Here is a 14,462-nt window from a genome sequence, read left to right as displayed (position 1 = left end):
GTTCTCTGCTCCACCGACCATCTGTAGGGTCAAGATTTTCTAGTATGGAACCACTTGTTGGATTTGTCAATTTTGACCATTTCTTGAACATTTGCTATCTTCATGAGTACCACTTATAGGATATCACTTGTGGGTTGATCTAGACATTACTTGTGAATTCTTGATGAAATACTTGAGTCTAGATACCACTTAGAACAAACAAACTATATATCCATTTGCATTGTTGTCTTGTACTTGTACTCTTATCACTATCATGAGCTTCTAATGTTGACGTGAACTAAATTGATTTGCCTAAGCTTCCAAGTCCGGTTTGAACCAATGACAAGCTTCTTCACACCTCTTGTAAGGGTTATCTTGCCAATGTTGTACTTGTCACTTGTTGGTAATTCAAATTAAATCAAGTACTTAGGTTTACTTAGCTCATGAACAAATTCATATACTAACCACTAGATCAATTAATCATTCAAGCAACAGTGGTAGGCTATGAATTTAAATATTTCATTTGTTATGCATGATCCTATGAAGTATGAACTATATGCACTAACCGCATACTAGTAAGGGATGAAATGACCATGCACATTACAATGATACCTTTGCTATATTAGAGTAGAGGATAGTCATATAGATTCTAATTCATTACTCCAATAGCAATGTGAAGTCCAATTATAAGCTTGGTGAAGACCAATAGATACCATTTTGAATTCCATTATTTACCCATATGAAATGAATACCACTTATGATCAAGTGCACTTTCTTGTTGTGGTTGGCTTGCTTCATCTTTTGATCTTTGCTTGTATGAGAGCATCAATGTGAGAATACCACTTGAAATATCATGATTAGCTCTCTTTTTGGGTGTTGCTTGATTTTCTTGATCAACCCTTTTGATTGCTTTAACTAAGCATCTCAAATGTCACTTGGATCATCACTTTTATGTTAGCCTTCCAAGTACCACACTTGATTTACCTACTCATAGGCGGCAAGCCCCTACACTAGGAAGAAGTGACCTCTTTCTAAAGAATCATTCTTAATACTCACTTGAAATAGCTTGATTAATTGATCTAAGTGATAGACTTAACTTGATGAGTAACCTTGATTCCTTCTTTAAGTCCTTTTCTTTCTACCAAATGATCTCCAATCATATCTAAAACTTAAACTTCATCTTCAATTTGAGTTTGATCTTGATCTTCATCTTGAGTACCAAAAGTGTGCAAAATACACTCTACAATCAAATGGCCTTGTACTCTTTACTTCTCATGCTTCTAGATCATCTCAAAACTAAACTTAGGTGCCTCAATTACTTATAAACATGTTTTCAACTTGAGGACCTTTCAATCAAAGTGACTCTAGATTAATCCAATATTTATTATTTTTCTGGTAGATTTTGTACCCTTGAAAGAAATAAGCATGTTTTCCAAAGTACAAATCCAAATACCACGAAATTTGGTGGAGGTGTGCATTACTAAGTTATCTATCAGCTGTAAAAATTTGAGATTCATTTGACTTCTAGATTGCTACCAGATTTCAATTCTTCCACCACTGCTACATGCTGAAAACTGCTGCACTATAGCTGACAAGAACCACTCCAAACCCAAAGCATTTCTTATCCAATTTTCATGAAATTTCTATAGAATCTCATACCATAAGTCTAGAGCATGTATACCAATTTTCATGCGAATCCAATAAGTTTTGATCACTCAAACATGTCTAAGATCACAGCTCACTCAGATTTTCAATATAGGACAAATTTTAATCACTTGGGCTATACTTCATCAAATATGAATCAAACTTGAAACTAATTTGTTTGAATACTTTCACAAGACATAAATCCATTCAATCCACTTACTAAATGTTATCTTATGAACTTATCCAACACAAATCAATCCAAAGTTGACTACTAATCAAGTATCCATTCAATTATTTCATAGCAAGCAACATTGCATATTTATCCGATTCAATCAACTCATATGCACCCAATGAAAATGATCAACAAGAGATATACCTTGGTTAGCTCATGATCATACAACTTGCAAGCTTCAACTCAATTATTTGCAAACTATTAAATATATCTAATGAATCACCAACAACTTAAATTATAGCACTTGTATGATGATAGCAATTGGACTTCACTCAATTTTCACTTAGCATTGGGTTTGGATATGCACTAAGCTTCATAACTTGATTCAACATATGATGACAATGTGAGATCAATTGAATCAAGTCTCCAATGCCGATGGTACCTACAAATAGTCATCCATCTTTTGATGGTACCCAAATAAGTTTGGGTCCTCTCAAGTTAGGAGCAACATACTTAGGCAACGCCTTAGTATAAGTACCGGGATGTTTTATAATAGCAACCATAGAGGTACCATTACCATCCTTTTTAAGCACATTATTATCAACAATTGAAATAGGCTTAGAAATGTCACCTAGGGGACATGAATGTGCCATGTGTCCTCTTTCCCGGCATAAGTAGCACTTTCTCTTTGCTTGAGCCTTTTCTTCCTTGCTCATGTTGTGCTTCTCATTACCTTACTTCTCCTTGTTTGCTTGAGCCTTCTTCTCAAGCTTTCTTGGACAACCCGAAGCTAGGTGGCCCAATGTGTCACAACTATAGCACCTCATATGAGCAATCTTCTTCATTTTCTCTTCTTTGTTCTTGCTAACTTGCTTTGCATCTTGATTCATCCTTGGACGCATTGCTCTTTCTCTTGCTTTTTCACCCCTTGTAGTTTTCTTCTTCTTTATCATCAAATCACGACCATCTTCATGGTCAATCTTGACTTGCTCTTGGGGTGTCTTCTTTTGCTCAACTTGTGGCTTTGGTTGAGGGTCTTCTAGTTGCTTCACCAATTGCTTGGTTGGGCACATTGAGGTAAAGTGACCCCAAGTGCGGCACTTGAAGCACTTCACATGCTTGAGCCTCTCTTCTTCTTTTATCTTCTTGAGCTTCTCAATGTTAGGACAACCATTTGCAAGGTGTCCTGCTTCATGACACCAGTAGCACATGGTATAAGAGAGCTTTGTTTGTTGTAGCTTCTTTATCTTTCTTTCTCTCTTTATTTCGCCCTTTGTCATCTTCTTCTTGAAGTCAAGGCCACACTTGTCACCATAGTTTCTTTGAGTCTTCAACATGTGCTCAAAGGTGACTTTTGAGTTGTAGCACCTCTCTAACTTGTTGCTCAAATTCTTCACTTCATTTTTGAGCTCATTGTTCTCCTTCAAAAGGTTAGTCTCACAAGACATGGAAGTAGAACAATCATCTATATGTGAAGCGCATGGCATATCTAATAAATCATCACAAGAGGGGGATACATGCTTCTTATCTACATCACAAGGGTTAGCGACAATATATGATTGATCAATTGACCCATGTGATGAGCTCTCACTAGTTTTAGTTTTTCCATTAGAAATCTCCTTAGTGAGAAAAGCATGGTCTTGTACCAAGTTACCATAAGCAACACTAAGTTCCTCATGAGCCAATTTTAGCTCCTCATGTGAACAAGTCGTAACATAAAGTAGTTGCTTTTGTTGTTCATATGTGTTCTTTAGAAAAGAGTTTTCATTTTTCAATTTCTTAGTTTTAGCCATCTCTTTTTCTAAAGCTTTGATCATGCAACCATATCTATCTAGAAGCTCCTCATATGAATCAAGATCAATCACATTTTCATTAGATACCTTAGTGTTGCCCTATGATATGAAGCAATGTGATGTAGTTGGAGAGCTTGAAAAAACATCACTCTCATACCCTGAGCATGATCCATCATTAGTCACCATCAAGTGTGCATGGAGTAGCATCATTATTGGCATCACTTGTGGCATCATCATCAATCTTGTCAAGTGATCTTGTGATATGATCATTATCATCATCACTTGACCATGAGGTGGAGCAATCTTCCACAATCACCAAGTTGTGGTCACGCTCAACATCCTCATGTGTCTCTTTCTTGGGCTCTTCATCATCATCGGAGACCGTCCCATACTTCTCATTGAGATAACTCCAAATCTCATGGGCGGTCTTCATGTCAATGATCTCTCCAAATATGCTATCATCCAAAGATCTATACATGATGTCAATAGCTTGGGTGTCAAGATCTAGGCATTTCTCTTGTGCTTGAGTTAGATTATCTTCATCCAACATATAAGAAAAGCCTATATCTACCATCCACCACATTTGAGGACAAATAAACTTTAAATTGCATATCATCCAATTTTTCTATCGTGTAAAGTGTGTGCCATAAAAAATGTGTAGACAATCAACATCTAGCCCATAAGCCACCATCCTCTTGAATTAAAACTATCGGTATAGCCAAGACTACACCTCTCTATCTATATTCTCTAGCACCTCGCTAAGATCCTAATTAAGCAACAAAGGTGTTGGTCTAGCTAGAGCTCACCTAACCAATTCTAGGAGAAAGGTCACACAAACCTATGCCACTAGTACTTCAAGTAATAAGAGAGCTCCTACACATGCTAGTAAGCAAAAGCAAAAAGCCAACTAAGCTCATTAGCAATGCTCAATAACAAGGCAACCAATGCCAAATTCGAGAGCGTAAATACTTAGCTACACAAACTAAGTAATGTGACTAACAAGGTTACACAAACCAAATTAGCCACATAAGGGAGCTACTTCTATGCTACACAAGCAAGAAGGTAACTAGTGAGCTGCACAAGCTAACTAATTACAAGAGCAACTACACAAGCACAATGTATATAAAAGTAATCACAAGCTTGTGTAAAGGGATTGCAAACCAACGGGAAGAACAAGGTTGACACGGTGATTTTCTCCCGAGGTTCACGTGCTTGCAAACACGCTACGTCCCCATTGTGTCGACCGCTCACTTGGTGGTTCGGTGGCTAATTAGCATCACCCACCAAGCTCGCACGTCTGGCACCACAAGAACCTACCCCAAAAGTGAGGGTAGCTTAATGATATGCTTAACTAGAGTTGCTCTTCGCGGCTCCCACAGGGCGAGCACAATGCCCCTCACAAAGCTCTTCTCTGGAGCACCTGCACAAGCTTCTTGTGGGCTTCGACGGAGACCACCACCAAGCCGTCTAGGAGGTGGCAACCTCCAAGAGTAACAAGCACCTACCGATTTGCAACTCGATCACCTAGTGCCCCTTGATGCAACCTTACAATGCAATTGCACTAGAATTGCTCTCTCACACAATCTGATGATCACTATCAATCATATGTGAGATGGAGGGCTCCCAAGCACTCTCAAGCATGGACACAAAGTCCTCCAAGGTGCTCAACACCAATCATGGCTGAGACCACCTTCTATTTATAGCCCCATGGGATGAACTAGTCAGTTACCCCTTCACTGGGCGAAACTTAGGTTGACCGGACGCACCAGTCAGATCGACTAGACGTAGGACCTTAGCATCCGGTCAACAGATGCTCACCATGTGTCGCCTCTATTCAAACATGGTCGCTCGATCTCAATGGTCAAGAGATGATCGGACGCGCTGCTCAAAGTGACCGGACGTAGGACCCCAGCGTTCGATCATTTCTAGTAAGGTTCTAGTCACGATCGGACACATCTGGTCCTTCTCCAACTTCTCTGTGTCGCCTACATCACCATACGTCAGCCTGACCGGACGCACCCTACCAGCATCCGGTCACTTTCAGCACCAACGTTCGGTCGAAGAATGATGCCTGCGCTGCACTCTGCTACCACTAACCAGACGTAGGACCCCAGCGTCTGGTCACTGCATGACCAGCATCCAGTGCACTCTGTGAGACCTTGTCTTTTCTGTATAGGGTGTCGGTGGCACCGTCGGACTGTCCGCACTCTACGAGCGGACACTCCACCGGTGGAGTTTTGAACCCTTGCCTCCATTCCTTCACCGAGTTGATCTGCATTAACTCCAACCCCTTCTTCCTTTACAAATGTGCCAACACCACCAAGTGTATACCACTATGTGTATGTGTGTTAGCATTTTCACAATCATTTTCCAAATGATTAGCCACTCAACTTGCCACGCCACTCAATCCTAGCAACAATGCAAAGTTAGATCACTCAAGTGGCACTAGATGACCGATATGCAAATAAGTTTGCCCCTCTTGATAGTACGGCCATCTATCCTAAACCCAGTCACCAACTTCTCTACACACCTATGACTGGTGAAATAAAATACCCTAGGTTATACCTTTGCCTTGCGCATTCCATTCCATCTCTTTCAATGTCGATGCAACACATGCACCAACATGATCAACAATGATATGATTCACTTCATATCATCATGTGATCATATTGCTTCATTGATCTTGACTTCACTTGCTTTTTACCGTTGCCTTCGTCCATCGGCACCAAGTCTTGCTTAAGCTTCACCGCCACGCGGTCCATCGCTCCAAAGCCTCTAACTTGCCCTTCACGCTTGCAACCGGTCCATCAAGCCAAGTTATGTCTTGATCTTCTCCACCTTGATCACATGACTCAAGTCATGTCTCATTTGCAATAAGCTCCTTCGTCATCACATGTGTGAGCTTTGCAACATCTCCAAGCTATTTTCACCTTCATGGCATATGTTGCTCACACACATGTACCTATGGACTAATCACCTATGTATCTCACATAAACACAATTAGTTCACCTAGGTTGTCACTCAATTACCAAAACCACACAAGGACCTTTCACCATCATTCTGGACCCATCTGTTGGTTCCACGCTAGACCGTCGCGTCAACTAATGGTGTGATGTGGCTGCTTTGGACGAAGGTTGGGCTATTTAAATAGTTTATGGTCCTATTTATGCAATTTCATAGTTTGAGGGACATGGACATGATAGTTTAGGACCAATAGCGTAATTTGCACTTTAAAATTTCTATTGGTTCAAGTGGTACGGTCTAGAAATGAGCATGCAGATTATGGAAGTTCAGAGGTTTGTGAACAAACCTGTAACACCCTAGGTGTTAAGCATGCTTTTGGCATTGGCATTGCATGAGCACAAGTAGCATTGATCATTCATGAGCATGAGCATCTCAAATTTTATCTCTCGGATTGCTTATATCACATGTGTTTGTTACTAAATGCTTTATATATGCAAGGATTTACTTGTGACCCATGTGTAAAATGTTTGTGGGACCTTATGAGTACCTTAAACATGTTTAGAATGTCACATGGAATAACTTTGGTATTCATGACTTGGACCCATTTGGCCTCCAAGTCATGGTTATAGTGTAGGCTTTTATTTTCAAGTTGTATGTTTGACCTAAGTTGAACTATAGCATAGAGTGTTTGCATGGCAGTGCACCCTTAAGCAAAGTTGTAGTACTTGACTAGAGTAACAATTTTTATGTTTGGGTCAAGACCAAATTCAGTGCATAGCATGCTCAAAAATAGCTCACAAGAAGCAAGAAATGTTGTTTTGGACTTACAAAAAAATTTCTAAGTCTTAGTGTTGTTTATAGTTTCAATGTACCTCTCTTGGGAGCATTGTAACTGGCTAACCATTGAGAATTTGGGGATGCTTCTTAAAGCAAGTTTGTAGATTTCATGTAGCTCCATAATTTCTATTCAGGGAATTTTTGCTAACTCTAACTGGTTTGGGAGATATAGAGGATCAAAGTTGCTCTATCAGTCGTCTCACCGGGGCCTGATGGCCGCGGATGCCGCACCGTCAGTGGCCGACCGGGGGCAGGCCAGGCATAGCGTGTGGCAGCCATATGTTGGCGCCGACTCGACAGGGCAGGCCAACATGGAGGAATAAGTCACGCGCCTCTGCTGCTCGCTTCATTTCACGCTCGCACTATGCTCTCTCTCGCCCATGCCTGAGCAAAGCAAAGCATCGTGCTACCGCGCCATTGTCATCACTCCACCATGCCCAGTTGCCACCGTTGCTACACCTCCACCCAATCTAGCTTGTTTGCAGCTCCACCATCATCACCTCTTCCACCTAGACCCGCTAGCCCCTCTTGTTGAGCCAAGGTAAGGGAGCATTTCGCTTCGTCACCATCACGGCATCATCGGAGCACCGCCGCACTCGTGGCTCATCGTGGCCTGGCCATTCCACTACCCTGCACACCTCCCTCTTCATTGGTCCAGTAGCCTATTAGAGTCTTGTAGCTTAGGCCAAATCTAGGGATGACACCACCGTGTGTTGGTGCCGGAATGGGTCGTCGCTCTGCTCACGTCCGCCATTACCATTGTGGCACTAAAGCTCATCGCCATCGCGCTAGTCCACTATATCCCTTTGTCCTCTCACATCTTCTGTTAGGTAACCCTAGGTCTAGTTAATGGCATGATAGAGACCTCTCTCCCATTCACCATTACCGTCGGCGAGCTATTTCCGGTGAGCTTCCAGGCAAACCGAGCACACCTACCGACGCGGCTTGACGTGTAGAGTGCAGCGGTGTAGATGCTACCGTCAGAAACCTCACCGATGGAGAACTCTTGCTAGTCAACCACCGTGCTCTGCTTCTATGTGTCTGACGTGTGGGTCCCCATTGACCGTGGCCCCAGCTGTCAGTATGTATGATATTTGATTTTTTGGATTTATTTCAAAGATTTGAATGCATGTTTCAAAAAATCATATCTTAAGCTAGGAGTCTCCAATTTTGGTGAACCAAATTTTGTTAGTTTCATCTTGAAGTTTAGTATTTGATAAAAATATGAGATGCACTATGTCTGGTATTTTTCTAGGAGAATAAAATGTAGATAGACAAATGGTTTCTATCTTGTGAAATGCATAACTTAAGCTAGAAAGGTGATAAAATCATGATTCCAATTTTGCTGGTCTTGTGTTGACATGCTCTAGCTAGGAAAAATACTAAACTTGTAGTGGTCATACTTTGAATATGGTCTTAATATTTAATCCTAATTAATTGCTGGTTTCTAGTGAAATTAATTGGGGTAAAAATACATAACATATGATCATGCAAATTTTTACACAGTATTCTTATGCTTGGAGGAATGTAAGAAAAATATAAAATCTATTGCTTGACACATTGCACTATGCTAAACTATTTTTTGCTAAAATAAGCCTACATAAATTGTTATTTTTGTAGAGGTAGTTGTACTTGTCCAAATGGCATGAAATTTATATAGTAGACTATTGTGGTCATTTGTAGGCAACTGTAATTTTATCAGAATTTATTAAGCAGTGGAATTATTTATCCTTTAAATCACCCTATTATTTAAGAAAAATAATAAATGGATATAAATAAGTTAGTTATGTTTAACCATGATGTTTTCTATGGTGCTTGTGATACATATGATCTGTTGATGTTATTAGTAAGGCTTAAAGGCAATTGGTTGTATGCAACTAGTTAATTATTGCTTTATAATTCAATTAGATGGTGGCATGTATAGTTTCGATTGAGTTGATAATTTCATGATGATGGTAATCCTTTTTTGTAAAACTTGTGAATAACAAAGCTATAGATAACTTACTGATCTACCTTGTGTTAAATGTTCATAGTCATAGGCCTTATGGTTTAAGAATTATGGCTATTAGAAGTCTGCTGTCAGGAATGCTTGCTCTCTAGTTAGATCTTAAGGATTGATTTGTTTCACCTCGATAACTGCTGAATCACATTAGGATGATTAAAAGAAAGTTGTAGGAAATTTCATAAGCTTTCCATAATGTCCACAACCATATTATTTTGAGGTGTATAACTCTAGTTATGGTCAAAACAAATGGCTAGTTGTATTGTGGTCCAAAAAAAGAAGGATTTAGATAAGTGTTTGTTTAGTTATTAGAGAAGGGATAGGCACCTATTCAGTAAAATAAGATGCACTTGTTATTACCTTAATACTATGCTATTGAAAACACTTAAGAGGATGCATTCATCACATCATATCATATTATACGTGTCATTGTATATGCATTCGTGATATCTTATTTCATGCTCATGCATATAGGATCGTCTGAAGAGATAACTGATGTTGGAGTTCAATGAAGAAGAGGAGGAGGATAAGAAGGAGATGCCTTAGGCCACATCTCTAGGAGAAGAGGAGTAGACTCTCGAAGATCTCCCTGAGTGCCTGGATCACCGGCCAACCTCTTTCCTCAAAGGCAAGCCCCAGAGCATTCTAAGTCTCCCATGTTTTATAAAATATTACTTGAGTCCTTTATGTTAATGCATTAGGTTATAAGAGTTGATTAGAAATACTTGATGCATGGAATACCTTGTCTAGATACATATACCTTTAACCCTGTGTAGGTCTAAGATCGAATATATGCTTAGCCATGCTTAGACCAATAGAAGTTGGGTGATTTCCTGCCACCTATAAGATATAGGTGGATACCGAAGTACGGTTAGCTATATTTGCTATTGTGGAAAAGAACTATGAGGTAATGGAAATGGAGGCTAGGCGGAGTCTATGTGTAGGTTGACTCATGTGATTCCGTCTGTGTCGATTAAGGACCATACCATTGTCGGCCCTTCTGACAAGATTGAACACATGCCTATCACTTAGCTAGCCGAATGACTCGTTCTGACTATGAAGCCGAGTAGCTCAACTTAGGCCGGACCCCGTTCTGTTAGAGTGCGCACTCTGGATGGTAGTAAGGATATGCGGGGAGCCAGGCATGAGCCCAAGGGAAGGGTAGTCCTGATCATCCTAACATCTGGTTGTCCCTAATTGTGCAGCGCTAGGGTAAACTCAGTGAAATGTGTACTTAAGTTGTACCAAAGGTGACCTATGGTGATTGTTGATCTGGTCTATCTGCATTTGTGTTAGGAATAAATTCCCTAGCTGGTTGAAATTGATTCGAATCGTCGTCTCTCTCAGATAGTGAGAAACTTGGCTAGCTCCAACATCATAGTAACTGTGATATGGAACATGATAGTTCAGATGAATATGGAATTACTACACCGGCTATGGTTACTATTGTATGCTACTAAATGATATATTACATGTTTGGCACATGTTAGTTGCTAATCTAGAGACTGAGTAGCTATAATTAACTTGATGACCAAATTATAACTATACAACTAAGATTAGTCATTTTTATGCAAAATGTTGTCAAGCTACCTCCACTTATATATCCTTGCATAATCCTTGGAGTCACTTTGTTTTTTGTTTATGACGGGTAAGTCTAGCTGAGTACCTTCTCGTACTCAGGTTTTTATTCCCATTGTTGCAGATGGTATAGTTTATCATGGCTATTGCAAGAACTGCTTCTGTCTCGCCATGGACGAGGAGTGAGCCCTAGGCAGACATCTCTTATTAATCCTTCTGATATGCTTTTGTGGGAGTATGATCACTGAACTAGCACTATGTATTTGAACTATGATGGCAGATGTTAGTTTCAAACTTTAAATTGCTTCTACTACTATTTACTGAACTTAGTTTGTAATAACCTTAATTCATACTCTAATGAATGAAATGTATTTATGAATCTTATATGACATATGACATGTATGTTGAATCATGTACGATCTTGGTTGTATGTTGATGGTTAATCGAGACCCGTCGTGGTACTCGACGGACTACCGAGGTTTATATGGGCTCAAGTTTGACAGTGCTGACCGTTTGTAGGCTGCCATTGTACTTGTGCTCTTATAAATTGGTCGGTTCTGCTACAGCTGGCATCAAAGCCAGATTCAACATTAATCGCCACATGTGTATTTAAAACAAAGGTTTTGTTTTCCAAACCTAGTTTCTAGCAACTAATAGCTATATATATAGGTGTTTTAAAACCTAGAGATTGAATCTAAAGTATGCCAGTGATCACTTCCTTTATGCTGTAGTTAAGGACTTCGGGTGGCTAATTAAGTACTAACTTGGGGGTTTTCATTTTCTCTCATCCATACGGCATGCTATTGTATGGGATGCCATTCACTTGAGTGATAATGTAAGGATCAAATGCCTCTATGCCCAAGGTAAGATGCCAATTATCCTCATAGTGGCATGACCACAAGATGTGAGCGTGCGGTCTATGGGGAGAGTTAGCTTTGATACTGAAGTGTATATATGCCTCATATATATAGAAGTATTTAATTGTGGGCAAGCTTTGATACGACTATGTATGCATATTTATATGTATATATAAGACGTATTTACTTTTGGGTAGCTTTGATACAGAAGTATATATATATAGATATATATATATATGGAAGTATTTAGATTGCAACCTAGAGCCTAGATTTACATTTTGCATATATACTTGTGGGGTTGGGCTGAAATGAAATTCTTGTGCAGGTACACTAACAGCTAAATGTGTAGCCCGAGTAGTTATGCTATATATAAGAGAACATATGTATACCACCGTATATGTCATTAGAAATAATTTTTTCCTATGTTTGTAAGGATGTACGGAACAGTGCATGCAGCATGATAAATCATTATTTTATACTTGCATTATTCCTCCCCTTATAAATCTCTTACTCGATTATGTAACTCTTATCCATTATGACATTGTCTCACTGAGAGTTGCACATGTTATTGGTATAGATGGCAGCACCGGCTAGAAGTGAAAATTTCTTGTTGATGTTTAAAACTCCTGCCCTACTTTGGAGAGTCTTGTATTATGCAAGGTATTACAAACCACCCCTCTATTACTAGAATGAAGTATACCTGGAGGGACAACCATGGTATGAAGTACAACTGACCATACCAGCTCGTAGCCAAGCACCCTTCTGGCAGGAATGGAGTGTAGAATCCGAAGGAAGAACTCCTTGGTAGGCTGCCCAAGTAGTAGCCTTTGAGGTACTGAGTTAGATTTGTCAACAGGCATGGGGATGAGCTTACCGGTAGTGCCGCTAATACTTTTCCTTAGGTGGATCCATCCATAATAGTATGGGCATAGCGCAACAGCAATGCGTTGATCCAAGATCGAGATGAGCGGGCAGACAGTTCTAGTCCCGCTATGAGTGTAATGTTTGCAGTGATGAAGATGTTTTATACTCGTTAGGACACCAGGGACTTCTGGCAAGAGTCCTATACCACTTGCATGGATAAGCTCATGAGAGCCAAAGCTGCACAGCGTAAGCTAAAGAAGCATGTGCGCAAGCATAAAAAGGCAGCAAGTGAGGCTCGATGGGAAACTGATCAAGCTTATGTAGCTTTGGGAAATCTTCACACCCAAATGGAGCAAGTTGATAGCATAGAGCTGTTGCCCAAGAGGCAAGAGCGGATGATCAGGCAATGTTAGCAGGACTATGGGAGCAGCTAGGAGGATGCCCATACTGAGGCGTTCACAGCTACGTGTCAGCGGATCCTAGCAAACTACCGCGTAGCTATGGCAGAAGCAGAATGAGACAGGACCCAAGCCTTGAGCATATAGTAGGACCATGTCGAGAGGGACTTGCGTCAGTAGCTTGCACAGACCTAGAACATGGTGGTTGATCTTCAGCATGAGGTATGTTTCTTGAACAACCAACTGCACCCGATCCTTAATGAGGAAGAAGAAGATCCAGAGATGTTTATCGAGGATGATGGTTGGGAGGAAGAGGAAGTAGAGCTAGAGGGTGAGGACTAATCCTATCTCTAACCTCGACAGTGAGCATGTGGAAGATTAGCATCGCCTGGTGACTAGTTAGAGTGCTACATGTGTCCCCATTATTTATGTAATGCACTTGTAGCTTGAAGTTTGGTATTCATGAATTGACTTTCGTGTAATATTGGCACTCTGCATGTTGTTTCATGATGGGTTGAGCTTTAATGAAATTCTAGTTTCATCTTACTGGTGATTATGACATGCATTTTAACGCGTTGCGAGCCCGATAAGTGATCAAATTGGTGATGTCGGGTTGCGAGAATGAATTATTATGCCTCTATTTTATTGTATAAATTTAAGATTTTCTCTAGTAATTTTAGTTTGGCATGATTATACAATTCATCTGCAGTCCCTTGACATCATCCAATAATCACTTATTGTTGCAACTTTGCAGATGACCCGCACTTGTGCTGGAGCAGGAACCAACCAAAGTGGCAACAACGGTGATTTACCAACACCGCCACCATCGTCTACGAATGAATTCTTCTCATAGTTATTGGGTAGTCACAACCATGGAGGAAACACTATGCCTCATCATGCAGAACACTGCTCACGCCATCAGCAACAACAGGGGCCAACGCCGAATCAATACAGCTCTTTCAAGGATTTCCTTTGGACACCAAGCCTCCTGTCTTCAAGGTGGCTAAAGAACCGCTCTAGGCAGATGAATTGCTTAACACAATTAAGCAAAAGTACCATCTATTGAGGGTTATGGAGCATCAGAAGGCAGAATATGCATCCCATCAGCTCCAGGGACTGGCCGAAATATGGTGGACCCATTTCCTATCCTCCCTATCTGCCAACACACAGGTCACATGGGAGCAATTTAAGTTAGCCTTTAGGGGACATCACATTCCCCAAGGCTAATGCGCATGAAAGCAGTCGAGTTCATGCGACTCACACAAGGGACTAAGACTCTTACGGAGTACATGCATGTATTCAACAATTTGTCATGTTATGCCCTAGGGTTCATCGATACAGAGGAAAAGAAGATTGAAAGCTTCAAGAGTGGCC

The sequence above is a fragment of the Miscanthus floridulus genome, chromosome 5 (assembly GCF_019320115.1).
Source record: "Miscanthus floridulus cultivar M001 chromosome 5, ASM1932011v1, whole genome shotgun sequence".
In the NCBI taxonomy this organism is placed as follows: Eukaryota; Viridiplantae; Streptophyta; class Magnoliopsida; order Poales; family Poaceae; genus Miscanthus; species Miscanthus floridulus.
Note: the sequence above shows the minus strand (reverse complement) of the source record.